A 15,023-nucleotide genomic window follows, 5' to 3' on the forward strand; every position below is an offset into this window, starting at 1 on the left:
CTACCTCTCTTGGTCACCGCACCGGTACTAGTTTTCTTGGACTTGCCGGGGCGCTTGACCTTAGATTGGGTGGACCCACGTACGCTGATCGAAGAGGGGGAGCGGGAAGGCTCCCTCCTTGGTCAGTGGATCCCCCAGCCGACGCAGCCGACTGAGGCTGCGGGGGCCGGTTGAAGGGCGAGCCCAGCATTGGAGTGTCACCGGCGCAGCCCTCCGAGGGCTCCGACTGTCCCGGGGGAATGGACGTACCCCCAGTTCCAACAGTCGGAGCCCTCCCCAATTTCCATTGAACTACTCATTTATAACGATCTTTATCTAAAACACTTCAACTAAACAACAACTCTACTATCTTCAATCTCAGTCTTTATTTTAAATCTCAGCCATAAAGGTAAGGTGTTTTTATTTCATTCTAAAAACGGTAAACTGTTGGACACAGAATTATTTACGTCCTCACCCAACTGTGGCTAAGAGAAAAGAGGACGACTTCGTGGCAAGCATGTCATGGGACATTGTGGGTAGGACGGTGGAGGGCGCTATTGTGTGTAAAGTCTTAGCAATATTGCCTGGCGGCATAGGGAATATGCAAATTAGTAATTCGACTCTACCGGTAAGTAGAGTGAAGTAGACCATAACGTTTTTATAACGTTGTATTTACTTCATTGTGTAACAAGACCAAACTGCAACCTTTTGGCAACGTTGTAAATTAGTTGACAATACGTGTTTGCTGGGATCGCGTTACAAAGGTGATATTTTAAAAACTTTTTAATACTTTTTCTTCACTAAAATATTTATTATTATTAATGGAACCTGTTATATTTTATTTAGAAATATTTACTTTAGAAATGTTTTCTTTTTTATCCAAAAAATATAAGTTTACTTTTGAGTTATGGACATTTTTGTGAGTTCATCATGGCGCCTTTTGTTTTGCATCATGTTTTGCACGCACACAGCACTGAGTCATGAGCTAAATATAGTTAAATATCAGCTGACCGCGCTGTCGTTCAACTGAAAGCAGGCCTCGACCTCTACAGCGGCCACCAGCGGCCATTGCCGCGATGCCCCAGCCAATTGCCGTGAAGCCCTTTTAAAAATCACGTACCTTACGGCCACTTGGCCGTCGTGCCCTTTTCCATTGATTCCATAACATTATTTATTCGAAAAAGTTATTTAATGTTAACATTGTGACCCATTTAATTTATATGGAGGTAAAATTCGGAGCGTACGATCCCGCACACTAGTTTTTCACAATGCTGCTTCTGTGCAATAAAAAATGTGTCGAGAATGTGGCATGGTAACCATATCAAACGTAGTTGAGCTGTTTACTACTAAAAACGCAGCACCAGACTACTCCAATGTATAAACTCGCTACATGTCCCTACATTAAATTACGCATTTTCGCACTGATTTTGTCCATTGAGATCTGTATTTGTAGCGGATGGGGCGGGGGAGGCACGCGGCCGGGGGCTGGATACTATGTTTTTCCCCTGGCTATTTCGCTGGTGTCCAAGGCTTGTACTGGATTAATGTTTGTGACCCACCACTACCAGTGATCTGCCTGCCTTGCGACTTTGTTTTTCATTGCCAAACACATGTTTGTGTACACACAAAAAGCGTGGAATTGTAAAACGTCAAACGGCAGAGCCCTAATTTGGCAATCATCATACTCCATCAAGTTCATTATTGATTAATCAGCATGCCATCCCCACAAAAGATGCAAAAAATAAGCAGGAAGGCGAAAGGGCTAGAGTGGTAGCAAAGTGCCAACTTAGAAGCATTTTTTAGGGACAGCGTCAAAAATATTTTTATTGGCGAGCCGCGGCCCGCCTTGAAGCGCCGAGGGTCGGCGGGCCGCGGCCCGTCAAACCTCGGCTCAGTGCGGCGCATAGAGTATCATGCATAACAATGGACCATGATCATTGTCCTATTTTCTAAAGATTGCGGCAAGCCGCAGCGCGCCGCTTGCTAGCTGTGCAGATTAAAAAGCTTCTTTTCACCAATTCCCCCACAGAGACGAGGGTCGTAGCAACCACAAACCAGTCCGTGTATGTATCTATGTGGATTGCGGCCGGCTGCGGCCCACCGCAAACAGTCGGCGCTTGCAATGTACAGTACTTCTATTCTCATTGAGAGATTGTTATTACATGGTGTTACCGCAAACTTTTCTATATCTTACTTCCACCATGCAAAGTTTCAAATCCTACTTATTCTATATCTGCTACCCACATGCCTTTTTTCTAACCCCGAAGAACTGCCGTGGGCCAATTGGACAATTAGACCTAGGAACTCCACAGCCAATGGAAACATTCGGTTTTACTCTTTGAAAGTTAGACGTTAAAGTCTGTGTCTGTTCGTTCTTCATTCTAGATAAATTTTTTTCATGTCAACATCAATCAATACAAAGTCAACGAACAGACAGATCTGTGTACCTTTACTGTGTGGTACGGCAGGTACTACAACACGTCGTCGGGAAAACCCGCCGATCACTCATGATTCCCCGACACAACATACGGATTGTTCTCTCCCTCCGACCACCATAAATTGTACGATGATGTGAAATAATTACCTGTTTTGCCGAAGCATTATTTATTTAACTGTATTTGAATTTATGAATTGTTTGAAATCTACCTGTAAATTATGTATCAAGCTCGAAGTTCCGTTATATTTTTGTGTTGATTCCTCCGACATCCACATTTTGTGCATGATGTTTTTTTCCTTTGTGTTTCGCTGGTATTACACGTTGTCATTATTTTCAGTATCTTATTCACGCAAGTTGTTTCATCTGTGGGCAGGTGGGAACTCATAACTTCCACCCAGCCGCCCGCCCAGCACAGATTTCTCCCCATAATAGATCAAAATAATGTCCACTGTGTCTTACCATGGAATTTATTCCTCCATGGTCTTACATGTCCCAAATAATAAATGCATTGACCTCGGACACAAAGTCTGAAGATATGGAGTCTGAGAGGCCAATGTGTGAGCAGCGGCGTACAAAGCCGAAATGTAATACAAGTTCTCGGTTTCAAGTTACAACTTGTATCTTTTTTATCTCGACGGCAGCTAGGGGCGGCACATAAAGGGAATTTTGTCACTGACTGTCTAGGGCTTGATTAGGCATTCTGTTTTTTTCCCCTTTTAGTAGATGGTCTCGTTTAATGGAGCAATCCTTTTGTGGGCCTTTGATTACTTTTATTACATAAATGTTTTTTCCCTATAAACTGGGTGTTTTGCACCAGTACATACTGTTTTCTACTGCCTGTACCGCCCCTGTAGCCCCCACCCCCAACGAATATATATATATATATAAATAAATAAAAATATCTGACTTGGTAGGAAAAACGCATTGACTACATTGCAATACTTTCGAAAATTAAGTGTAGTTTATTTCATCGAAATGCACCAACAAATAAAATCAATTGCGAATCTTATAAATGAGTAACCACAAGTCATAGGCAATGAATACTATTGCAAATTACTCAAAATAATAGAGGTTGGTAGTATACAAAATTGTGAGAAACTGCTCCCACGGAAATAACGTAGTTTTCGCAGGTTAGTTATTTTATGCATATGTTGAGATGCACCAAGTGAGAAGACTGGTCATTGACAAATACCAATAGTGTCAAGTGTATTTAAAAAAAAACTAACAGCAAACCAATCATAAGTATGATTTTCGTTAAAAACTTCAACCTGTTCATAAATCCAATATCAACAAATTATAAATATGAGAAAACATGCGCTCTCATAATGAAAATAATTGAAAATGATGACACTACGAATTATAATATCAGATTTAAAAAGTACCGACAGCGCCTTTATATATCATGAATGAAATCTGACAAAGAAATGTTGTACAGTTGTAATAAATTAAAAGACACAACCAGCACTTCAACCTCTCCCTCCCTACCAACATTTTTTCGAATGCAAAATCAAGTTAAAAAACATATAGGAATCGATTGCAAAAATTGCTATGAAAACTGCTGTAAACAAACAGAACTTTGGTAGTATAAAGCAGATTTGCTTTATTTTGCGTTTAAATAAAATCCACAACAATCCGATGGAGCATTTAAAATGAACCACAAACAACAAATAGTTCAACCCTACTCGTTCATTTATGACAGGGATATGTTAAGATAAATATCTGGTATACCAAAAATGGAATAGATTATCTACGAGGATGAACCTTCTTCCGGTGGTCATCCTTGTCTTTCTTACTTGTAAATACATATTTACAACCAGCTTCACACCTTCCCAGGTTCTTGTCCTGGAACAAAGGCATGTGTTCACAGGGCAAGTCCCTGGGTTGGTGCAAAGCTTCAAGAAATGTCAAGAAATGACCAGGATGACTGGAAGAAGGTTTCGGGGTTGGGAAATTCCGTACAAACTGCAGCATTTCATCATTTACAGGTGGATTGGACACGCAGTGTTGACATGCTGGATCGGTGCATTTAGCAAACAAGACCATGCCAATGCGCCAATCCATATGTCGCATGACGAATTTAAATTCGTCATACACTGCGCGGTTCTCTCGCAACCTTGTAGCTGATGACGACACTGCAGCATGTACCTGTCCAAAATCTGAGAATGGTCCTTCATCTGACCCGCTTGGTATGGCAGACAAAGTAATACGCTTATCCGCATATTTGGTATTCTCCCAGTAGTGGTTGATAAGGGCCATAGCGTTGTTGAAAACAGTTTTCTCCTTGGCAACGCGATCATCAGTACTCAGTTGTCTTTGCTGGCAAGGTGGGAGTTCGCAAGGCAGATTGGCGGGGATTGACACTGACGTCAAAGCCCGTGTGCAAGGAGCCCACAAACGCTCGACCGGGTTGAGGGCTGAGTGTCCAGGACAATAGCTGGTTACAAGTAGGGCATCCAGCTTGCACTGCTTGAAGAGGCGGCCATAGTACATCTCGTTAACCACATGATTAACGTTGAAGTCTGGGCCACCATCAGCAAGCAGCACAAGCAATGAATGCCCATCTTGCACCTGTTGTTCAACATCCAACGCGTTGATGATGTTGTTCATGTGTGATGAAATGTGGCAGGGATTATGTGGGCTCCTGTTGACAATGGTGGCCTGACCTCTCACAGGGAGTCTGCAGAAAAGGGAAACAAAGTTTGTATAGGGTTTAATATTACAAGCAAAGACTAGACTCTCAAAATCCGGCAATACTTTGGTTTTACAATTATCAGTGCATTTTTTAAATGTACACTGTAAAAAAAGGCCGTAAGTTACACGGACTGTCGAGTCCAAATATAGTGGTGCATGTTTACAGAGATGCCAAGTCCAGAGGCCAGCTATGCGTGAGATTTTTCAAAGCTCACCCCCCCCCCCCCCCCCCCCCCCGGAAAAAACAAATTGCCAGTTTTAGAAGACCTTTAGAAATCGCCGCCCAACTTTTTTGTTTTTTTTGGTTAATAACATTGCATAAATTTAATTGTGGACCAAAAAGTGATGTTGATGGTTAATGTGGAGGTACCATTGTGTCAGATTATTTCCTTCCAAAATAAAAATAAATGTCCAAAATCCTCCGCTCACTTCTTCTGCCTGTTTTGTGTCTTCACTAGTGGAGCGCATTTAACAAATTTGCTTAACGAATCGGGAAAAACTTGTGCGCAATAAGAGTTTTGCGCTTTGCCGAATTTTAACTTAACCTGCTGGGAGAGCAAAAGCGTGCGCAATCTGCAAATTTGCGCTCTGTTTGTACAGCAGCTCAAGTTGATGACTCTGATAAACTGCGTGCAATCTGAAGATTGTGCAAACATTGTAGATTGCGTTTTTATACACACGAGCGCAATTTGGCAATGCATTGTCGTTAATTTTTAACGACCTCTTCTTTTTATCCTGAAATTTGTTTTGTTGCCTACAACAATTCTTTATTTTTCACCACATTGAACATGAAGAAAAAACTTACGTTGAACCAAAGTTGGCTCTGCAAGCAATAAATAAACTTACTCAAACTGTTGTCGCCCAAGATGATCCACTGTCAGCGAGGATGGGGATATGGGGTCTAGCTTCAGATACCCACAAGGCACTATGTAGTATCCAGGGGTGGGGAAATCGTGGTCAGAGAGGTTGGGCTTGTCCATTGCGGTTGATTTGAATTCTTCTGTCTACTGCTGCTACTTGACTCCCTAACTTTATTTTGTTCTTATTGTCTACAGAGTAGATCATGGCCGTTGCAGGAAACTTCGCCGCCAACTCGAGCGCATACCGCACTCGTGCAGAAAAGAAATGGCTATTGGCGTCATCTTTCCTCACCGAGTTTTCCTTGTTCGGGATCCTGGCGTCAATTAGGCCTTGGTACATGGATGCAGAGCGGAAGGTCTTGTTGGGCGGCTATGAATATTGGAGTCTAACATTTTAAGAAGGAATGGACGTTTGACTTTCGTTCATAAACAATGTTTTTAATTATGGTTATTTTTTATTTTTTTTTTACAGGACAAAAGCGAAGTCTTAATGAGAGCAGCGATGAAAGCGACGAGGACATTCCACTTAACGAGCTGAGGAAAAAGCGAGTATCACTTGGTTCTCCTCATCCAACTGTGGTGGACTTTGTTCCCCCATCATCTCCGCCTGCTGCCCCAAGCCATCCAACTACGCCTGCCTCAAGCCGCCCGACTCTGCCTGCCTTCAGCCATCCTATTCAGCCTGCCCCAAGCCATCCCACGCCTGCATCCAGACTCGACTCTGCCTGCCCCCACCAGCCATCCTATTCAGCCTACTCCAAGACGTCCAACCCCGCCTGCCAGAGGGCGTTCAGCTCCGCCTGCCCCCACCCGTACAGCTCCGCCATCATCTCCGCCTGCTGCCCTAGCTGCCCCAAGCCGTCCTATTCCGCCTGCTTCCAATTCCAGCCAATCAACTCCGCCTGCCTCCAGCCGCCCGACTCTGCCTGCCCCCACCAGCCATCCTACATCCGCCACCCGCCAAGCTCCGCCTGCCTCCATCAACCAGTCATGTCAAACAGAACAAGTTGGCGAATGCTGTGGCAGTATAGCCCGTCAGAACAGAGATATGCTATCAGTTTTGCTCGTGGAGGTTCAGATGCTACGGGAGCAGTTGGGATTAAAGACGGCTGGGAAAGGAGTCCCAAACTACGTCGAGGTCGATGGTGGAGCAGATGGGGACATCTTAATCGGACATCCGGACATAGCCGTCTATGTGATGTCTAAAACTGTATATTTAGACATTTTTGAGAAGGTCGACAATCCAAAGGACTTCGTCTTGAAGTTGGTGTCCCGCCTGTTGACGGAAGACGAACTCGCCATCCACAACTACCATGGTGGTGATGTTCTGAGCAAGGGACGGGGAGTTCAAAAAATGGCGCTAAAAAGAAATCCTACTTTTCAGGCCATAGCGGCCCAGGCTGACTTACAGTGGCCGGTTGCAACGGCACGGGACAGTTACACCAAAACACTGAAGGATGGATTGAACGGCAAGTGTCGAAAATTAGCTACGAAACTAGGCCTTTAAGTATTAACTTTAACTACTTAAATGGCCTTCATCAAGTTATATTTATTTATTTAAACTGTTGCCTCTGAAGAAGGTCCGGATTGGATCGAAAGCTAAGGCCATCTACCCTATTCATTATTTATTTAAACTGTCTGATATTTCGGTATAAGTTTTTGATAACTTTATTTGCATCTACCTTAGTTTTGGAATGTTTGACCTACGTGACGTTTGGTAGCAAATGAACTCTCAAATTAAGTTATAAATCTACTCTATTGCTCATGTTAACACTCATTTTATGTTAAAAGGTCAATCGTAATAATTATCAAGTTCGAAACACAAGTTTTTTTTTATTTTGTCGTATTTTTTCCCAATGCATTTGTTATTTTGTATTCACATCTACTTGCCTATTTATCACCCGTTTCATTTTAAAAGGTCACTCGTGTCAAGTTATAAATACTAGTTTTATATTTAGGTAGGTTCTGTCACATAAATAACTGTTAATGAAAAAAACTTGTTTGGCCTTCTTATTTATCAAATAATTTAATATTAATAACTTATTGTAATTCTCTTATATTTATTTGTTTTTGTTTGATATTTTGATACGAATTTTCGATAGTTTTCTATTATTTGCATGTACTTAATTTGGGAATGTTTAAACTTACGTGACGTTTGGCAGCAAATAAACTCTCAAAATAATACCTGTTGAATCACCGGTGTCAGAATCCTTCTATAATGCTTTAATTAATGTTGGTAAAAGAATCTAGTAGCGATTCACTTGATTTCAAGGGAGAAACAAAAAATAACAATGAAACAACTTGTAGATTTATATACACACAAATGGTACAAAGCGCTAGGGAAATGCAACCAAAAACCCAAAAGAGAATGAGTGAATAGTAAGCAAACATACAACAAGTGTAGAAAATATCAGAAGAAAATTGTAGAAAATATCAGTTTAGTTTAAAAGATATACCCAAAATTGCCGTCCTCATCAAACAATGCACACATGTGACTAGACTGTGAGTGTTTTCAAACCATCATGGGTGCGTTCGATCAGCTTCCCTGGGTCGGCACCGATTTGGCGTGTTTTATTTTTTCCAGGACGAACGTGGGGTAATTATGTGCCCACCTTCGTCTTGAAAAAAAAAATACGCCACATCGGGGTCGACCAATGGAAGCTAAATCGAACGCACCCATGTCTGGTTTTTCTGTAGTACGTCGTCCGGAATAATTCAGTACTACACATGCGTTAGAAGAATGCCAAAACATTAAAGAGGGTCCTAAATTGGTCCTAGAATGTATTCCAAAATAATTTGAGAGAACAAGAATGGTGTGTTTCATGCTTTCATCCACTGTTCTGTTGTCAGTTTACAATCACGGCCGGCCGCAGTGCGCCGCACTTCACTTCTTCTCCGGGGGGATTAAACATACGTTCAACAACAAAATGTCTTTTTATTAAGAACAAATATTTGTTTATTGATTGTTCTTGTTTTTACAAAGTTATAAAACAAACAATTTCACATTCATAACACCGGAGTATTGTCGCGTACTTAAACAAAATTTTAAGGAAAAATAATGGTAAGTTTTATCCTTGCTCTATGGTTTGTCATAGTGAAGGGTTTCATCCATCCGTCTTCCATAGTTACAGGATTCAGTCTACTGTGACCAGTTTTACAACCTCGGCCGGCCGCAGCACGCCGCGTTCTTCTCCGTCCATTGTTAAGACACACAATAGGCCAAATTTAATGAGTTGCAAACCCCTCGGCGGCGCCGCAGTCAAAATCTCCTCAGAGGGATGGGTCGGCGCCGCCGCACAGAGCCGCAGCGGGCCGCGGCCCGCCGATAAAAATGTTTTTGACGCTGTCCCTTAATTAGGTGCGTTTGTTTACTTTTTTTATAGTAATTATTTAGCGCAGTCTAGCATGGCATAAACGCCGGCATGCAAAATACAACTTACAAGTTTAGCTAAATGCTAGGTCAATTATTTTGTGCTAAGGGGTTGAGGGTTCGTTTTTAATTTTCTTAATCATATTTATATAAAAAAAGAAGGGAAAAAAAGAAATAAATATTTTTCCAAATCATCGGATTTAGCTGAGCCTCCGGGTTGTTGGTGTATGATGGGGGTTGTTGGCGTGGGGTGGGTTGGGCTCGTTTGTCTCGCAGAGTTGGGGTAGTGGTGAGCCAGAGACTAATTGATCTTTTTTCTTCAGATTAACACGCAGGGAATTATTTTTCTTAATATTTTTTCTGTATGATTTTTTCAACAATTCTTTGTTCTGGAGCAACGATTTGTTTTCAGATGACCAGAAGGGAGTTTAATTAAGTCGATGAACAAGGGTTTTGGGGTAAGTTAATTACTGGGGTAATCGTTTGCAATTCGAGCGCTGCAAAAAAACTGTAAATAATTCAGAAACAAATATTTTTAAACTTTTATTCAATTTCAGCGACAATGAAATAAATATGGGTTGGAAAGTTGACCACCATCTTGAAATCAGTGGAAAGTATTTTAACATAATCATCAACAAATAAAGGTTTGAAAATGGCCTTGGTGCCCTTTCAGTTGGCCCCTTTCTTTTTGAGAGCTTTTGAGGCCAAGTGGCCTTGCCCCTCTGAAGCTAAAGGTTGAGGCCTGTGAAAGGACATAATATTTCATTCCATTTAACAGGGATATTCTTTTTCCCCTGATGAGGATATGACTGGAAAAGAATATTCATATCAACTATGACCCCTGACCCATCTCCAGCCCAGCCCCCCCCCCCCCCCCATAAAAAAAAAGATATACAAATAGGCCTACCGTCGTTATAATTTACATCATTTTCTCTCAACACAATTTCCTGAATAATGAGATTTTCTTGGAAAGAAAATACACTTGTTGACGGATAACAAGCCATACAACTCGATGAGCATGGTTTCAATAGAACCAATTAATTTGTAATGTATATCCTTTTAAGGTTACATGGTACAACAGGCATTATATTTTTGTGAAATTAATCAAACACAACAATTTATAAATATAATTACCGATGCAGACCTGCCAACCTTGTAAAAAAAAATTGAGTACCACATTATCGCAGCGGCATAAATCAGATCGCCCAGTGCACGTCGGCATATGGCACAATGCTTAGGGTCAGTCAGCAAAAACCATGGACCACTTCATCTAGATGAACCATTCATTTAATGTAATTATATATCATATTCACACAAAATACAGGCTACTTCATAAAATAAAATAAAGGTGTATCATGATATCAGTGTTTATCTTAGGGGTGGTTTGTGTGGCCTTTTCTGACTTTTTGTGCTCGTGACCTTAACAGTCTGGAAAAAAAATGAAAAAGAAATAACCAGTTGACTGCTGAAACTATGTTCCAAATGCCTAGATCAAGGATTTAAAACTGAAGGGGCAATTTTTTTTTTTTTTTTTTTTTTTTTTTTTAATATCACAAAAAAATTGGCCAGGGGTTTCCCTATGGGCGGTGAGCCCATTTTCACACATTTCTGATCCATAACATATATTAATTTCATTGACAAGCTCTGTTGAACAATGTTCCTAAATTATTAGTAACTTAAACTCGGCATGCAAATATTATAACTTGATATCCAGCTTTGGTTGCCCAGTAAACGGACAAACGAAAGCCCACCGTAGAGTTTTCCAGTTCCACTTCAATTCAGGCATGCTTCAATTCATCATTTGTTTCCCTTATCAGGCTTAAATACAAAGATTACAGGCCATTAAATTCCCATTATTCTCCCCAAATTGGGAAAATTCAAGACGTAAATAATAACATGACTACCTCCTGACCTAAACTGCTGCCGCTCATTGAGTGAGATGTCTAAATCAAATGAAGTGTGTGGACTGCCGACTGCACGCGTGCATTCTCTTTTTTCCAGGTGGAGGAGTACTTTTTCCCCCATCACTGACACTTGGCCTTCGATCGGCGTCCATGTTGCATAGTATAAACACACGGCGACGCCGAACGAAATCGAGCCGAACACGTGCGTTGTGTGCACGTACATGTACATGTACATCCATGCATAAGGCTGTACATGTACTATACCAGGTTGACCGAACTGGTATGCGCCATTCCCACCCCCTCTGTTACGCATTGGTTTATTAGTTTTCCAGCGGGAGTAAGAATTTAAACAATAATTCTAAGCACAACCTCTTTTTTATCGAAGCGCATAATGATCACTCAGATGTGGGGTGTTTTTGATCTGTTGTTTTTGCACTTGGGGTTGAACGAATAACAGTTGATTGAATTGAGAACAAAATTGTCTGTTCGTGCTGCAGTTTTAAAACACCGCGATATAGATTTAGCTTTTTGCGTACGTGCTGCAGCATATCTCGTACCACTGTACTCAGGGGTGAAAATGCGTGCATGGTATGCAAAATGCGTACAGGTTGGCAGGTCTGCCGATGTCATTACCGGGAATACCCAGGTGTCAAAGGAGAAGCATAGACTTGGTCATATTAAAATTTAAATTATTTGTGTATCAAAGAGTTACAGATTTCAAGTGGGGCTTGATATTAGAGACAAAATCAATCAATGGGTTGGCCTCGTTGGATGGAATTTGAGTCGGTGGTCTGACTTGTCCTTTTGGCTGGTGTAAACATATTTACAACAGAAGACTTGGCATCTACCGATGCCTTTCTCATGGAACCTAGGTAGACGCTCGCACGGAAGTTCACGTGCAATGCCAGTGCCTCAATTAGTGACATGAAGTGCCCTGGGAAGTGTGTCGATGGCTTGGGTGATGGGAAGTTCTTCACAGCGTCAAGCATCTCTGCAGCTTTCGCGGGATTCGCAGTGCAGTGGAGGCAGTCGGTAGGGCTAACGCACTTTGAGAAAATGGACATTCCAATGCGGCGATCCAGATGTTTACAAGCAAACTTGTATTCATCGTAGGTTGGCTTGTTTGCTTTGAGATGTGTTGCTGAGCTGCTGATGGTCTTGTGGATAGCTCGGTACTCTGTCGACGGATATGGCTGCTCTGGTTCCCCACTCTTCTTTACTACTGTGCATATGGGCCTCCCAGAAAATGTTGTGTAGGCCCAGTATCTCTGTTGGATGGAGTCCATTGCAGCATTGAAAACGTTATGTTCTTTAGCTATCTTCTCGTCTAACGACAAACCCGCTTGCGCGCAAGGCGGACGGGTCTCGTCTTCCAGTACGGCCGGTAGATAGACAGACTTTAGAGCTTGGGTGCATGGTGACCATAGTCGTTCAACAGGATTCAGCGTAGAATCTCCCGGACAATAGGATGTCACAACCAATGCATCCAGGTTGCAACAGTCTGCCATAATAAAACTCGTTGACTGCGTGGTTGACGCTGAAGTCTGCTCCACCATCGACAAGTAAGACTAGTTAAAGCTAGCCCCTTTGCCACCTGCTCCTTCAGACCAAGCTCACCAATCATGTCATTCATGTGTGTAGCTATGCTGCACGGTGAGTGCGGACTTCGCAAGATGATTGTCGCCTGATGCTTTTGAGGAAGCCTGTATAAAAGAGAATACGAAAAATATGAAGCAACGTACCATGTTCAAGCAATGAGCGGTCTATTCTAGCAAAATTTAGCGATGCATGTGGGACTGACGAATATCATTGTTTTGAAATTAGCCTGCCCCCCCTCCACCCCGATATTTTAGCTTATTATTCACTACAGTTGCCAAACAAACTATGGCGCCACCGGGGGTTTTTTTTTTTTGGCTTTGACTTGTCAAACTCTTCTACTTAAAAGTGGAGGCTCTTTGATGGAAATTATTTGTCGAGTGTACTCATTTCTAATGGAGTTCTTATAACGTGTTTAAAAACAATCATCTAGCCTCCCGGTAAATTGATGTAAAATAGAGTTTTATTTCAAAATCTTTTAGATCAATATTAGAAAGAAGACGCATATTTTTCTAACGAAAAATAATAGATGTTAAATTTGCATCGGGATGAAGAATATTTATTTTGGTTTTTACCCATAGACGTACACCGATTTGTGTTAGCGCTGTCTTGATGAAACTATCAAAGAAACAGCGCAGGCGCTTGTCTTTTGAGTGAAGCCAATTATAACAAACTGAAACGAAATGAATAACAAACTGTGGACTGCAACCAGAGGCTTAGCACCAGCGGCTTGGTCTTTGAGTGAAGCAAAAGTGTAACAAACTGAACAAATGTGTAAACAAACTGAAGAGGGTTAAGATTAGAGTAATTTAATCTCAACAGGAGCGTCAATCATTCTCTCAACCCAGCTGGAAAGTGTCTGGGGCTTACATTAAATCTACGATTAAATAAAAGGAATGACTAGATTTTTTCTTACTGTCAGCAAAACCTGCCCGCTTCTTTTTTTCCATTTACTCTTGACTTGGATCACAATACTTACACGAATCGGTCTCTTCCAAGATCCTCCTTCGTCATATCGGGGGATGGCTGCCACTTGAGATAACCGGATGGCACAATGTTATAGCTTGGAGTTACCAAGTCATGTCATGGTCATGCTAGTTGGGGGCATCTGTAGTTGGGACAAACTTTCTCACTGTGATGCGACGATCAACTGCAAAAGTCTGTTGACCCACTTTCACTTTGTTCTTGTTGTCGCTGGAGTATACCACCGCAACCTTGTTGAATTTGGAGGCTAGTTCAAGGGCATAACGAACCCTGGCAGAGTAGAAATGGCTGTTGTCGTTGACCTTTCTAGTTGAGTTTTCCTTGGCCGGAACTCGAGCGTCAATCAGCCCCTTGTATTCGGACGCTTTCTTGAGAACTTATTTGGAGGTTTCATCCACCGTGCAATGGTTCCGAGGCCTGCAGGGAAACAACATGTGTATTTATTATTATTATTGATTTTGGGGTTGAACAAAGAATTGACTAGAGTGGGATTCGAACCAACGACCTCCGGATTAACGTGCCGGTTGTTAATATTAACAGAGACATACTGTATTTATACCACCTCAAAAGGTTGCGAACTTTTTATAAATTTTATTTTCCTAAAAAACAAAAGACATTTCATGGCCAGAGTATTTAAGCATATACTTAAATTTCACCAGTTTACAACGCAACACAGTCTAGCTATTTCCCCCTATAATAAGGCCTGCATTTTAATTTTGCAAAACCCCACACAAAAATTAGTGAGACAACTCGACCATTCGGACAACTCGTCTGACGTTTTTTTTTTTAACCGTCGGACAACTCGACTAAGAAGCAAGACAAGTCGACGGATGACCGTGACGGCGGGGCCTGGAATTTGGGGGGGGGGGGGGGGGGGGGGCGTGACGTACCGTACTGTACAGACTTATTGTTTTCATTGTTTTTGCTAATAAATTGTGTATCATATAAAATATCAACTGTACATGTGACTCTGATGATTGCAATCGTTAGGCCTTAGTGTGTTCAATTAAATAAAATAATGTAAATATTCTTTTAATAGTCGAGTTATCCGAATGGTCGAGTTGTCCGACAACCCATATGTGTAGTTTTTTTTTTCTCAATCTATGTATGAGTTTGGGTGGTTCTAAAGAGAACCGTTGGTTTCAGTTCAAAGTATCGATCAGTATGATCTGATCATCTTTTGGAGAAAGAACTCCACATTT

At 41.6% G+C, this 15,023-nt stretch overlaps 1 pseudogene; it reads right to left on the minus strand.

Moving 5' to 3' along the window:
- Positions 1-3,737: 3,737 nt before the first annotated feature.
- On the minus strand, positions 3,738-6,948 carry LOC117294755 (annotated as a pseudogene).
- Between the last annotated feature and the right edge of the window lie 8,075 nt (positions 6,949-15,023).

This window comes from Asterias rubens, chromosome 9 (assembly GCF_902459465.1).
Source record: "Asterias rubens chromosome 9, eAstRub1.3, whole genome shotgun sequence".
Lineage (NCBI taxonomy): Eukaryota > Metazoa > Echinodermata > Asteroidea > Forcipulatida > Asteriidae > Asterias > Asterias rubens.